This window comes from Mus caroli, unplaced genomic scaffold (genome assembly GCF_978045245.1).
Source record: "Mus caroli unplaced genomic scaffold, Mus_caroli_1 scaffold_16, whole genome shotgun sequence".
NCBI lineage: Eukaryota > Metazoa > Chordata > Mammalia > Rodentia > Muridae > Mus > Mus caroli.
This window is the reverse complement of record NW_028227271.1, coordinates 10,890,220-10,904,196: the sequence shown is the minus strand read 5'-3', so window position 1 is coordinate 10,904,196 and position 13,977 is coordinate 10,890,220. Positions and strand designations below refer to the sequence as shown.

At 42.5% G+C, this 13,977-nt stretch overlaps 1 protein-coding gene across 1 annotated transcript in view; it reads right to left on the bottom strand.

Moving 5' to 3' along the window:
• Yaf2 (YY1 associated factor 2) overlaps positions 1–13,977 on the bottom strand; it is a 58,277-nt gene that overhangs the window by 30,306 nt on the left and 13,994 nt on the right. The gene's annotated exons all lie outside the window — the stretch shown is intronic.

Genomic DNA, 13,977 nt, shown 5'->3' with positions numbered 1-13,977 from the left:
ACCTGTGGCTCACTGGCCAGCTAGCCAATCAGCAAATCCCTGACCCCAACAGAGACCAGTCTCAAAGAAACAAAGTAACAGCTCCTGAGAAAAGATACTAGAGCTTCATGTCAGACCTCCACACTCCCCTACACACACACACACACACACACACACACACACACACACCTATATGGCTAATTTCAGATGAGGATATTGACATTTCTAACATACCAGAAGGTTCCTGGTGATGTCATCATACCATTCCTTCAAGAACAATATTTCTGGAAAGTCGTACCGTTCATATCATCTATGAACTTCCTTCCTATAAATGAAATCATTCAATTTATGCTTTTGATTCTCACCTTTTATTCAACCCTGTCTAAAATATCCATCACATGCTGCATTATTTATTTTTACTGCTATGTAGCAGTTCGGCCTAAAAACCACAGTTCTGTTTCTGAGACACCGCCTCAGCAGCCTGAGAACAGTCTTGAAACGCCTCTGCCTGCAGCCCTCAGATGCTGGGATCTCAGCGTTTACACCAGGGATGACTTACGCGAACACTGTGAGCCCTGCTTCATTCCCAGAGCTGTCATGATCATTTTTATGCCTTACTTTTTTTTACACAAAGGTTATTTTACACACATGTCCAGAAACAAAGTCCCATATGATTTCTGTCTAATGCTACATAATTCTGAGAAGTAGTTTCAATAAAATTTGTTTTCATATGAACCTTAAAGTTCCTACCCACAGAAATAGAATATTATTTATAATGTCTAATTTTATATCCTTCAGTAAAATTTTGGGAACTTAATAAAGTTTTCTATACTGAAGATGTCCCCACTTTCTAAGTGGATGTTGGCAGTTCAAATAAGGGCCTTCTAGGGGCACTGATTTTTCTTAGTACTACAAATGACAGGTTCACTGCGAGGCTGCTCAGTGCATAGAGGTAGCTGCCTCGAAAGCTTGGCAAGCCATTTACAAGAAAGAGGGAACTAGTTCCCAAAACTTGTCCTCTGACCTTCACATTCCAACACAGTACATGTCACATACACTAGAAACACACACTGTCTTAGTTAGGGTCACTACTGCTGTGATGGAACACCACTGCCAAAGGAATCTGGGGAGGACAGGGTTTACTCAGCTTCCTCTTCCACAGCACTGTTCATCATGAAGTCAGGACAGGAGCTCACGCAGGGCAGGAGCCTGGTGGCAGGGGCCGATGCAGAGGCCATGGAGGGATGCTGCTTACTGGCTTATTCTTCATGGATTGCTCAGCTTGCTTTCTGATAGAACCCAGGACCATCAGTCCAGGGATGGCACCACCCACAATAGTCACAGCCCTCCCCAATAAAGCACTAATTTTAAAAAATGCCCTATAAGCTTGCCAACAGCTACATCTTATGGAGGCATTTTCGCCACCGTGGGTCCTTCCTTTTAGGTAACTAACTCAAGCTGTGTCAAGCTGACAAAACTTGCCAACACACGCATTAACGATATATTTTGAAAATCAAATTTTCTACAAAGATGTTTATCTCGTTTCTCTTCCTCTCCTTCCTTCCAAGTCTGTTGGACTTTACTGACCCCTTTTGTTACAGGACAGACATTTTGTTTGTTTTGTTTTTGTTTTTTTGTTTGTTTGTTTTTCGAGACAGGGTTTCTCTGTGTAGCCCTGGCTGTCCTGGAACTCACTTTGTAGACCAGGCTGGCCTCAAACTCAGAAATCCTCCTGCCTCTGCCTCCCGAGTGCTGGGATTAAAGGTGTGTGCTACCACGCCTGGCTTGACATGTTTTTTATGCTTCTGACAAGAATGAACTTTAAAGTCTCACTGTAACTCATGATCCGTGTTAGACTGGGAAAGCACTTGTGTTACAGGTCAAAAGGGGTGCACTTCTCTAGTTTGTGAAGGGTATCTCTTTTTTTTTTTTCTCAACTTTGAAATATATATTTATTTTCCTTTATCACCAATTTTATATCTCTTCAGAATAAAAATGTATCATGAAATAACAAGAGGATCCTGTGGGAAAGTGAGGTCTAGTCACAGTGCTAATATCTCTGGCCACAATGATCAGCAAGCCCTCTTTGAAGTAATTTGTAGTACTTGTATTAATTTTTATTAATTTTGTATTATATAATACAGAATTATTAAATTTGTATTAACTTTTAGCATGAAAAAGTATTAAATCTTTATAATTTGCTTTTACTAAATTTAGAATTTTTGTTAAGTTTACTTGCAAAATTAAATAAGTAAATTTTGAATGTTAAGCTATTCTTACATTCTTATTACATTTGAATTTTCATGTCTGTGTCCATAATGAGTTTGGACATAATCCATTTCCCTTTGTGTATTCTCTTTAGCCTGGCTTTCAAGGTAACATCTGCCTTATTAACCAAAGGATGCTTTCCCCCTTTTAAACTCTTCCTGGACTGATCCATACGAAATTGAGTTTTGCTCTTTTAAAGTAACTGATCACTGATCCTACTCAGTACCCAGACCTCCCATGTTCTCCTCCAGGGTCTAACTTGGGTACCATATCAGGTGCCTACTCAGACCACCCCACCTGCACCACAGCCAAGCAACAACCCACAGGTCCTGTCTGCTCAGCTTCCAACCACTGCAGGTTAAGGTCTCCTGACCTCCCGTCCACTCCTGGGTGCCACAACCAGCGTATCAACCTAGCCTGGACGTCCTTGTCTATAGCAAAAAGGAATTCTAGGCTTGGGTCAGGATCCTCCCTAGCTATTCCCTAAAGCAGAGGACTCTCCCACACCACAGCCAGCCTTTCTACCGCACTCTCCAGGCACGGGACAGGAAGCACATCCTGTGCACCAGCCTGGTTCCCCATCCACCTGATTCCATACCACCCAGGCCTTCTCCAGCCTCCAGACCCAGCCTGTCGCTCCATTCTCTCTTCTGGCCCAACCTCCTCTGTCCATATCAGACTCAGAACTAACAAAGACCACATGCCTAGATCTCGCTGCAAAAATACAAACAATATAAAAGATCAAGCCAGGATCTTCTCTTCAAAACCTATCATTCCTGTAGAATAAATATCTGCCAATGAGAATTACCTAGGTGAACTCCAGAATACAATACAAACACCAACATCGAAACTATTCTTTACTATGGTGGCACGTGTCTTTAATCCCAGCATTCAGGAGACAGAGGCAGAGAGGTAGGTCTCTCTGAGTTTGACACAAGTCTGGTCTACATATTGAGTTCCAAGTCAGGACTACATCTTGAGATTTCGCTTAAAACAAACAACCAAACCAAAACAAAACAAACGTATTCATGCATGGGACTGTAAGTCTAGCCCGCTCCCTGTGAGGAATTCCTAACTTAATCCTTAACCTGCAGGTCAGCTCAGCCCTCACCTCACCCCTAACTCATCAAAGGAGCTTCTTCCTGAAGATGAAGACACTACAGAGAGCCATAGCTGATCAGAACGCGGAGAACAGCGGAGGTCCCAACATACAAGGGCCATGAGTATAGAGGGAAGTGGGGCAAAGAGGCTCTAAGAGCCAAAGTACCTATGCCTGCCAAAGACCGTGTCTTTGGAAGACAGTTACCTAAACAAGACCTGAGAAAGCACATGCCAACGTGGCTGGAGAAATCTTACAAGGCCTGACTGCAATTAATGGCAGCCGAGGAAGAACTAGAGATCTCCATGGATGTCTCTTGATAGGTTATTTTGTCCCAAGTGGTCACTATTAAATACATGGACATATGAGCAGTAACAAAGAGACCCATGTGTGTTCAGTACTCAGAGATCATGAACTTGAGAGGACTTGGAAGGATAAAGGAGGATTCTGAGAGAAGATGGAGGGAGGTGCACGTGACCTCGAGTGTAAGCTCATCAATGGTCATCCCGTCAGAGCTCCTCATTTTGGTTCCCTTGGAAAAGAGCTTCAAAGCCACCGATCCACCATCTGACCACTGTACGGAAACGCAGCCCAGACCCTGCCAGGAGGTCGCGCTGTACTCAGTGCCTCACTTTCCTCCTCCAGAGCCCTTAGACACTGTAAAATCTAAGTCTAAGGTACCGAGCGCACACCAACTCTGTTCTGTAAAGAAAACACCAATAAGCCCGCTCCTCCCAGTACTGTTCTCACACATTAGTGTAGGAAGCAAATGGAGCTTTCTGCTGTGGAAACTGGCCTGGCAGTTCCATAAAGGTAAAAGCTGCAGCTGTCCATACTGCCTAGCAAGTCTGTGGCAGGCAAGCACTCAAAACTAAAATACCAGGTCCGAGGTATCACTTACTGACACACTGTTGCCATCCCCAGGATGACAAACAAAATTAAAACCCAAAGCCAGGTGTGCTAGCAAATGCTTGAAATCTCAGCACTAACGAGAAGGAGGTGGGAGTAAGAAGCTAAGGAGTTACACATTAGTCTGGAGAACATGAGTCTCAGTCCTCTCTCCCTCCCTCCCTCCCTCCCCCTCCTCCTCCTCCTCCTCCCCCCTCTCTCTCACACACACACACACACACACACACACACACACACGTAAAAAACAAAAGTCAGCATATAATGTTCCTAGCAGGACTATTTACAATAAGCACAAAGTGAAAACAATCCAAATATCTGTCAATGGATGAATAAACAAAACATGGTACCATCTACATATAACTGATAATATTATTTGGTGGGGAAGAAGAGAAACATGAAATTACGAGGTGCGAGCATGAATCTGTAATTCAAAAGGCTGACATACAATGATTGCATGTCTATATCTATGTTACATTTAATTTGAAAAGATTCTTTCCTACAATATAGATTTGTCTTCACATTAAAATTTATATACAATCTGGATGTAGAGGCTCAGGTCTACAATGGAAGCACTCAGAACTAATTACAGGTGTGAGCTTATGCCCAGCAAGACTGTCAATTTTTTTGTTTGTTGCTGTTTCAGACGGTCAACCCAGGCTAGCCTCAAACTCCTCATGCAGAAAGAGCTGACCTCCTACCTCCAATGGGATTACAGGTGTGTGCCACCTCTCCCAGCTAAGACCCTTTTCTTGACATAATTCTTACCCAACACGACACTGGCGTGTTTGAGTAGGTAAAGGCTGCTCAGTCTGTAATCCCTCTGAAAATGGGATTCAACATAAGATCTGTTCTCTCTTTGCTCTGTCTCTCCCACTCTGGTCCATACGGATTTCCTACCCAAATATCTACTTTTTCTAAAACTATTCCTGAACTCAAAATGCTTCATATTCAAGTATTTTGACATACGTCTTCAAAGAATAAAGGTATAAGCACTATGCCACTACCGTGCCACACTGAGGTTCCAGAGCATTTTACAGAGGTGCACTGCGGCACACTTGTAATCGTGAACAAGCCATCTGACTAACTGTTCTTTGTCTCGTTTCATCTAATGCTTAGATAGGAACAAGTTTTCTCATGATTGTCTAGAGACACTCAAATCTGCCAAAGAGCATTTCATCCTTTAATGGCTTTTAAATTACATTTCAATTACCCCTAGACTGAACAGGTATTCTTAAAAGCAAGCATTTATACAAATCAAGCAATAATCCTCTAGGATATACAAACCTCAAAAATGAAATACACTGCCTTTGTAGCTTAATTTATAAAGACTGCACATGATCTTACAGTGAAAGTATTATAAGAAATATTCTCAAAATTGCAAAAAGTGAGGGGTGGGGTTGCCATCACACAGTCACATCTCTGACCCATAATTGTTGCTGTCTGAAAGAATTACAGGGATGGAAATGGAGAGGAGCCTGAGGAAAAGAAGGTCCAGTGACAGGTCCAAAGTGGGATCCAGCTCCAGGGGAAGTCCCAGGGCCTGACACTATCACTGAGGCTATGGAGCACTCACAAAAAGGGACCTAGCATCTCTACCCTCCGAAAGACCCAACAAGCAGCTGAAAGAGTCAGATGAAGATATTTGCACCCAACCAATGGACAGAAGCAGCTGGCCCCTGTTGTTGAATTAGGGAAGGCTGAAAGAAGCTGAGGAGAAGGGCAATCCTGTGGGAGGACCAGCAGTCTCAATTAATCTGGACCCCCAAGATCTCTCAGACACTGGACCACCAAACAGACAGCATACACCAGCTGATATGAGGTCCCCAACACACATACAGTAGAGGACTTTCCAGGTCTGTGTTCATTCAGAGATGGTGCACCTAACCCTCAAGAGACTGGAGGCCCCAGGGAGTTTAGAGGTCAGGTGTGGTAGAGGGTGGGGGCATCCACATTGAGATGGGGTAGGGTGGGGAGGAAGTGTGGGATGTGGAGAAGACAGAGGGTGGATTGGGGGGGGGGGTGGAATATGGAGTGTAAAAAATAAGTTAAAAATAAAATAAAAAAGACTATATAAAGAAAATTAAAATGGAAGTACAACAGCTTTAAATACTCAGATATGAATGAGAATTTATAAAACAGCTCTGCTCAGTATATACTCAGGCTCGAGGTGCTAAAACTCCTCTTGAAGAACAGTGATCTAGTAATAGTACAAAGCAAAAGACATCAAAATTAAGAAAGTAACTGTAGGAAACACAACTCAGTAGTAGAGCACTTCCTTGGGAAGCTTCAGGTTTGAGTGGGGGGGGGGGAGAAGAGAGGAAGGGAGGGGAGGGCAGGGGAGGGAGGGGAGGGAGGGGAGGGGAAAGAGGGACTGGGAGAGAATAACTGGGAGAGAGACAGAGACAGGGATAATTCTAACCTGTAACTTAAGAAATCAGTGCTCATCCCAGCAAGAGCCTTAATTCTGACAAACCATGGAAAAATAACTGCAGCACTCCCAAGAGCATGCTTCAGGTACTCCTCCAATCAAACTAAAATGCTCACCGAAAACTGCCACCTACCACATGCTGGCCAGCCAGGCATGCTGGGTACCTCTGTAAGCCTCACAGTCTGGAGGTGGAAACAGAAGGATCGGGAGTTCAAGGCTAGCTTCAGCTACTCGGGGAGTTTGCAGCCAGCCTGATCATTCTAGTTTCAACAACAAAGAATAAAACTAAAAACCTCTTTTTTAAAAAATGCTAGCCAGGGGGCTGGAGAGATGGCTCAACAGTTAAGAACGCCGGCTGCTCTTCTGAAGGTCGTGAGTTCAATCCCAGCAACCATATGATGGCTCACAACCATCCGTAATGAGATCTGGTGCCCTCTTCTGGGGTGTCTGAAGACAGCTACAGTGTACTCACATATAATAGATAAATAAATCTTTTTTTTAAAAAAATGCTAGCCAGAGCAGAATGAAGCTCAGAGAATGCTTGCTGTGTCCAAAGCTAAGAAAGAAAGGAAAGGGGTAACTGATAGTTGACTAAAGCCAAACGCCAGCCATGGGGGCACAAACTTAAATCTCAGCCCCTGAGAGACACAAACACGTAAGAAGGCCAGCCTGGTCTACACAGTGAGCACCTGCCTCAAACAAACAAACAAAGCTACTATTACTAATACTGTTCAGAATACTCTGCCGAAATAACCTGACCAAACTTGTATGTGTAAAAATTCAAGCATTTCATTTTAAGTGATACTGTAAATAAATCCATAAGAGTTTAGCAAGTAGCTTTCCTGTTCTACTTTAGAATTGTTACACAATTTATCTAAAACACCTAATTTTTAGAAAGTTCTATTAAATAACAGTTCTTTAGATCCACTGTCATACCTATGCATATATCCATTAATAGCTTGCTCTACTATCACTAATAGCTTTCATGACCAAAAAAAAAAAAAAAAGGTATACAAAACAACTCCCTGCCTCTTACTTTCCTAAAGAGAAGAAATCTGAGAGAAAACAATCTCGTTGTGAAAACCAGAACTTACCAGTAACGTGAGCTATCATCCTATTGGGTCTTTTCCCTCACAGATCCACCCCTCGCTTCTGTCCATCTCCAGGATCGTCATGACGCGCATCCCGGGAACTGAGGGCATGCAGCACGGATGCACACGGGGGAAAGCTGGGTGGGTTTAGGAGGCTGGAGACATGCTGCAGGCACTCACTTACCTTCCTGAGAGGGGATCACAACGGTCCCTTGGTCCTCAAGGCATTCGCAATAGCTTCAGAGAATGTGGATCTGTGGAGATTACCCAATAGGAGAACTCCAGTTACTGGTAAGTGATCCAGTACTTTCTTCTCTATCAGAACAAGAAGATTATTTAATTTTATTTGAGATTATTAACTCGGGTAGTGCTACAGGAAAAACAGATGTGAATGCATCACAAAGCTAAACATTTACTCACCAAAAGAAAAATGGACAAAAATGTGACTGGCATAGTCAGAAATACAAGGAAAATACAGATTTCATTTGTAAACGTCCAATATAACAACAGATGTATTTTCTAAGATTTATTTATTATATGTAAGTACACTATAGCTGACTTCAGACACACCAGAAGAGGGCATCAGATCTCATTACAGATGGTTGTGAGTCACCATGTGGTTGCTGGGATTTGAACTCAGAACCTCTGGAAGAGTAGTCAGTGCTCTTAACTGCTGAGCCATCTCGCTAGCCCATGGCAGATGTATTTTAACAACAAAAATTAGCTGTGAAACTTGCATTTCACTGAAATATCACCATTGTTTTGTAATATTAGTATAACAATAAATTGTTGTTGAAAATCTGCCATTTCTCAGGATTGTCAGGCCACCGTGTAAATTTTTTTAATTATTTTTTTAAATTTTATTTACATTGGTATTTTGTCTCCATATATGTCTGTGGGGGGTGTCATATCCCCTGGAACTGGAAATACACTTGTGAACTGCCATGTGGGTGCTGAGATTTGAACCTGGGTCCTTTGGAAGAGCAGCTAGTGATCTTAACAGCTGAGCCATCTCTCCAGCCCTGTAAATTTTATACTAAAATTTACACAACTAACATGGTGGGCTAGCAACCATTAGACTTCACATCAAAAGTCATTAAGTCTTTAAAATTACTACTATTACTATTAGCAAGTAAAAAAACACTCCAGTCACTGAAAAATAACTATTTTTTAATTATTTTTTTGTCCTTAAATACTTGTACCAACATGTCTATCATTTAAAGAAAAATTCTAATCAAAAGGAAAAAGAGAGACCTGGGGAGATGGCTTAGTAAATAAATACCATGCTTGCTTTACAAGTATAAGGCTGTACAACCCATGTAAAAAAGCTGGTTGTTGCTGTAGGTAATCCACACCTTCAGTGTCAGGCCTTTGGAGACAGTGTCAGATGGATGTGCGTAAATTGATGGCCAGGCTGATTTACACAGCCAGTTCCAGGACACCAAGGATACAGAGAGACTGTCGCAACATTTAAAAAGCTAGCTAGAGTGGTACACACTGTAATCCTGGCAGCAGGGAGGCAGAGACAGGTGGATTCCTAAGGTTTGATGGCTAGCCACCCTATCTTTACATGGAAAGCACCAGGCCATGACAGACGCTGACTCAAAAAGAAAAAAGGCTGGTTGGGGATTTAGCTCAGTGCTTGCCCTGGGTTGTTTCTCAGCTCCAGAAAGAAAGGCAGGCAGTCAGGAAGGACAGGACTGAGGAAGAAGGAAACAACCCCAAGTCCACGGACACCTGAAAACACAAGAAAAGACACTCCAGGGAGATCGTTTTCTCCTCCTCCTCCTCCTCTTTCTCCTCCTCCTCCTCTTTCTCCTCCTCCTCTTTCTCCTCCTCCTCTTTCTCCTCCTCCTCTTCTTCCTCCTCCTCCTCTATACACATAGTGTATCCCAGTGCCTTTAACTCCACATGTGCATTCTGTCACATGCAGCGATGGCTTCCATTCCTGCCCTGGTGGCACTAAATACAGATAGACTTCAGCACTTTAGCCACTGTACTGCTGAACATCCATCCCCTACCTTCCAGATCTTTCTAAGCTTTCTTTGGAAACATGGTTTCATAGCCCAAGCTAGACCTGAACTTCTGATACTCCATCCTCCACCTCCAACCATTTGGAATTATGGGTATGTGTCTGCACTCCCAGTCTATGCCAAGTGGGGACTGAACCTAGGGCTTCCTGAACGCTAAGCAAGCACCGACCACCTGAGCTCCCTACGCCAGCAGGCAAGATCCCTGTGGCCTCACTCTTCTTTACTCCGTGGAAATAAACTAAACAAAGTTTCTAAGTTTTCCTGTCTCATCTAAAACTTAAGCAAGACTAAAACACTAGAAAGGCACTTCTCCACAGAAACAGATTTAGATTGTGAAGATCTTAACACTGTTATGAAGTTTCTAGTACAGGGCACAAACAGCAAAGTCTCTCACAGCAGCTTGCTAAAATGTTTGCTAGATTCACATTTAATTTTATCATGCACATTTTCTGGGGAAATGATACCCATTTTCTAAGTCTAAAGTATAACCATCATGAAGGATTTCATTTTTAAGTGACTAGTTCATTCAGTCTGGGTACTCCAGGCACCAGGTGTGTCTCACCACACATCTGTCTTCACGGTGGTGACACTGAGTGCTGAGCACAGGGACACAGCAGGGCAGGGAACTAGGACAAGGGTAAGCCCTTATCAAAGCAGGAAGACTAAGCTTGCTGGGCTTTCTTCCCTGCCCTGCCATGTGGCCTGCTCTGTGCCTGCTCCACTACAGGGACTGTGCTCTTTCCAGAAGCTGCACATAGACAGTCTACCAAACCGAGCTCAGCAAGCCTCTTTTCTTCCCCCAGTACCCACCTCCATGCATTTGTTATTGAAACAGACAGCAGATCTCTGTTTTGAACTGTAATATACAGATTAGGGCTGTTGTTTGGTTTTAGTTTGTTTGAGACAGAGTTTCTCTGTGAAGCCCTGGATATCCTGGGCTCATTCTGTAGACCAGGCTAGCCTCAGACTCAAGAGATCCATCCGCCTCCGCCTCCCAAGTGCCTGAATTTAAAACATACACTACCACACCAAGCTCAGTTTACTATTTTTAAGAGTCATCTAAATCATTATTTTTAGTTACAGACTCTCCCATAAAGTCAAGTCACTGAAGAATGGGGAGCACACTGAACAAAGAATTTACATGTATTACATGGGTTACAAGAGCAATTATATAAATATTTTTAGAGCTAAAAGGCATCATTCCAAATAAAACAATATCCAATTTTTTTATTTAAAGCAAATATTGACTCCATTTAGATATGACTTTTAAACTTAAAGTATAATTAAATTCATTTTAAAAGTAAGAGCATTAGACGCATTCACAGTATTTTCACAGATCCAACAGGCTAACATGCATTTGGAGTGAAAGTTACACGGCACTGCTGCTGTTGCATAAATCAACTACAATGGAGAAGTTCTCTGTGTGTGCCAACAGGACTTGAACCAAGACCTCACACATTAGCCAATGTTCTCCCACTAAGCTCTATGCCTTCCAAGCAGATTTTATTTCTAATTCTAGAGGTCGGGATGCTCTGCTCAATAGCAGTGCCTTGAAACTCTACGATTATAATATGCATCAGCCAAGGCTGGCTCCTCAGCATTGAAAACGGAACATTTCATCAGGAAAGTCACCTCACAGACTCAGTCTGAACTTTAAATAAATAAATAGATAGATAGATAAATCAATCTCAGATTCAAATGAGAAAATGAGGTAGCTAAAGCCAGATAGGCCAATCTCTATAAATTCAAGGCCAGCCTGGTCTACAAAGGAGTTTCAGGGCATCCCCAGCTACACAGAAAGACTCTGTCTCAAAAAGAAAAAACAAAACAAACAAACAAAAACCAGAACAAACAGAAAAACAGAATGTGGTAGCTAGCTGGGCATGGTGAAGCACACTTATCCCAATAATCAAGACACAGGAGGATCCTTTGTTTAAGCCACTTGGGCTAGACAAATAAACTATCTCAAATAACATAGAGCCCAGGCATGGTGTTCTCACTGCCTAGGCAGAAGAATCACCACTAGTCTGAGGCCACGTTGAGCCACGCAGTGAGTTTAAAGTCATGCCGGGCTTTCTTTCTATACAGTCAGATGCTACCTGGGAATGAGAGTGGGGCTGAGGGCTTAAGTAGCTCCACTGTAGAGCACTTGCCTAACATGCACAAAACTCTAGGTTCAACACCCCGCAGTCAATATAAGAATCTGGGTAGGATAAAGGTAGCAGGGATAATTCACTGTTGGGACACTTGTCCACTATGCATGAGGCCTGGGATTCTACCTCTAGATGTCTCTTTTGTCTCTGTTTTTCTCTCTATGTCTCTCTATCACACACATATACACACTCTGAATATTCACATTTTAACTACATAAGTCATGATCAATATCATTCTAATACACAACTATAAGAAGACATTATATTAGATTTGTCTTAGTAATGGAAACTACCCAGACATTAAAATTTGCCAGAAACACTGTTGTGAATGTTTTCTATATCCCAATGTCATTGCCAACAAATTATGAAGTGAAAATATGAGGCCAGTGCACGTCCACTTACTTGAGTGACACTTCAGAACTAACACGTAAATAAGAAACTGTTGGTAAAGTGCAGGTGAGCGCCAGTCCCCGAAGCCCTGCTCTGCCCTCAGCAGCTTGCTTTACTTCCATTCTGGGTTCCCATAATGAACACAGAGTTTAACTGTAAACTCTGGTGGGCCCTGAAATGACTGCAACTCAACTGAAAACTTGACTGCAGCTTTGTAACAAAAAAGAGGAGACAAATAACAGTCCCAATATTTAAATTGCTTTAAGTAGAGCTTATAGTCCTGCAGTATTCTTTAGGTCAGTACTTTTTTACTGGTTATTTTTACTGTTGGCACATTGGTGCTTTGCCCACATGTATGTAAGTACACTGAGTGTGTGCCTGGTGCCTGAGGCAGTGCAGAGAGGGCAGCAGATATCAGAAACTGGAGTCCCATATAGACGAGGGGTACCATGTGGGTGCTGGAAATCAAACCCTGGTCCTCTCTAAGAGCAACAAGTGCTCTTAACCACCTTCAAATCAATTCTAGGTACGGACCTCTAAAATACGGCTGTGCGTTTTCTGTGTAAAACAATGGCAACGTTTTCTAATGTGAATTCAGTACAGTATGGTTAACAGTTCTAGTTACTATGACAACTAAAGCATCATCCTGCGTACCTTTCTTCTCCCTCTGAAAGGGAAGTTAGTCCTTCTTTATTACCAATAAGCAAGGCTTCAGTAACAATTCCTCTTTTCCATCTTACCAGGCTGAATTCTAATCACTGAGGTTAAACTACTTCCGCTCTCACTTGAGACGTGCATAGAAAGACTTCACAGATGGCTGAGTGAAGGTGTTTGCTGCTAAGCTGGATGATGTAAATTTCATCTCCAGAACCCACATGATAGAAAAAAACAAGTCTAAAAAGTTATCCTCTAAATCCATACAGAGACAAATAAATACACAAATGCAACAAAGTGCACATAAGACTAAGAGTTCAATTCATTTGCAGAGAATTTGCCTGTTTTTATTCAACGTCTGGGTTCAATACACAACACTTTAAAAAATTTAAGAAGTCAGTTCCACAAGAAATGGTTCCTCACTTGTCTTTCTACTTCAAACGGTGTCCTTACCATCTTATCTATGCCCACTTTAGCTTGGATCCTGTGAGCGTAAGGCTGTCCCTAACCCGCCTTTCTAGCTCTGCTACCATCAACAGCAGCAGCCTCACTACATCAACTCAAGATGGAAGCATGTTCCGATTTCACCAGCAGCTCACTGATCTTCACAGCTGAAGTCTTCGGTGGTTTCTGAATGGCTCATGCTGTAAGCAACGGTTACTCACACAGAACCTGAATCTGACCCACTGTCCTTCAGGGATGGCTGGAACTCTACAGACCTGACAGACTTATAAACAGTGCACTCATCTGCTTAGAGCTGATCAGTGGAGTCCTACGAGTCCCCCTCCTAAACACAGAAGACAGGAGCTTCCTCAAGCCACATATGCGCACTCACAATTAGCTATGCAACAGTCCATACTTTCTTTCATAAATTTTATTTATATATAATGTATATACACACACACACACACACACACACACACATACTGTAGCTGTCTTCAAACATTACACATGGTTCTGAGCCATCATGTGG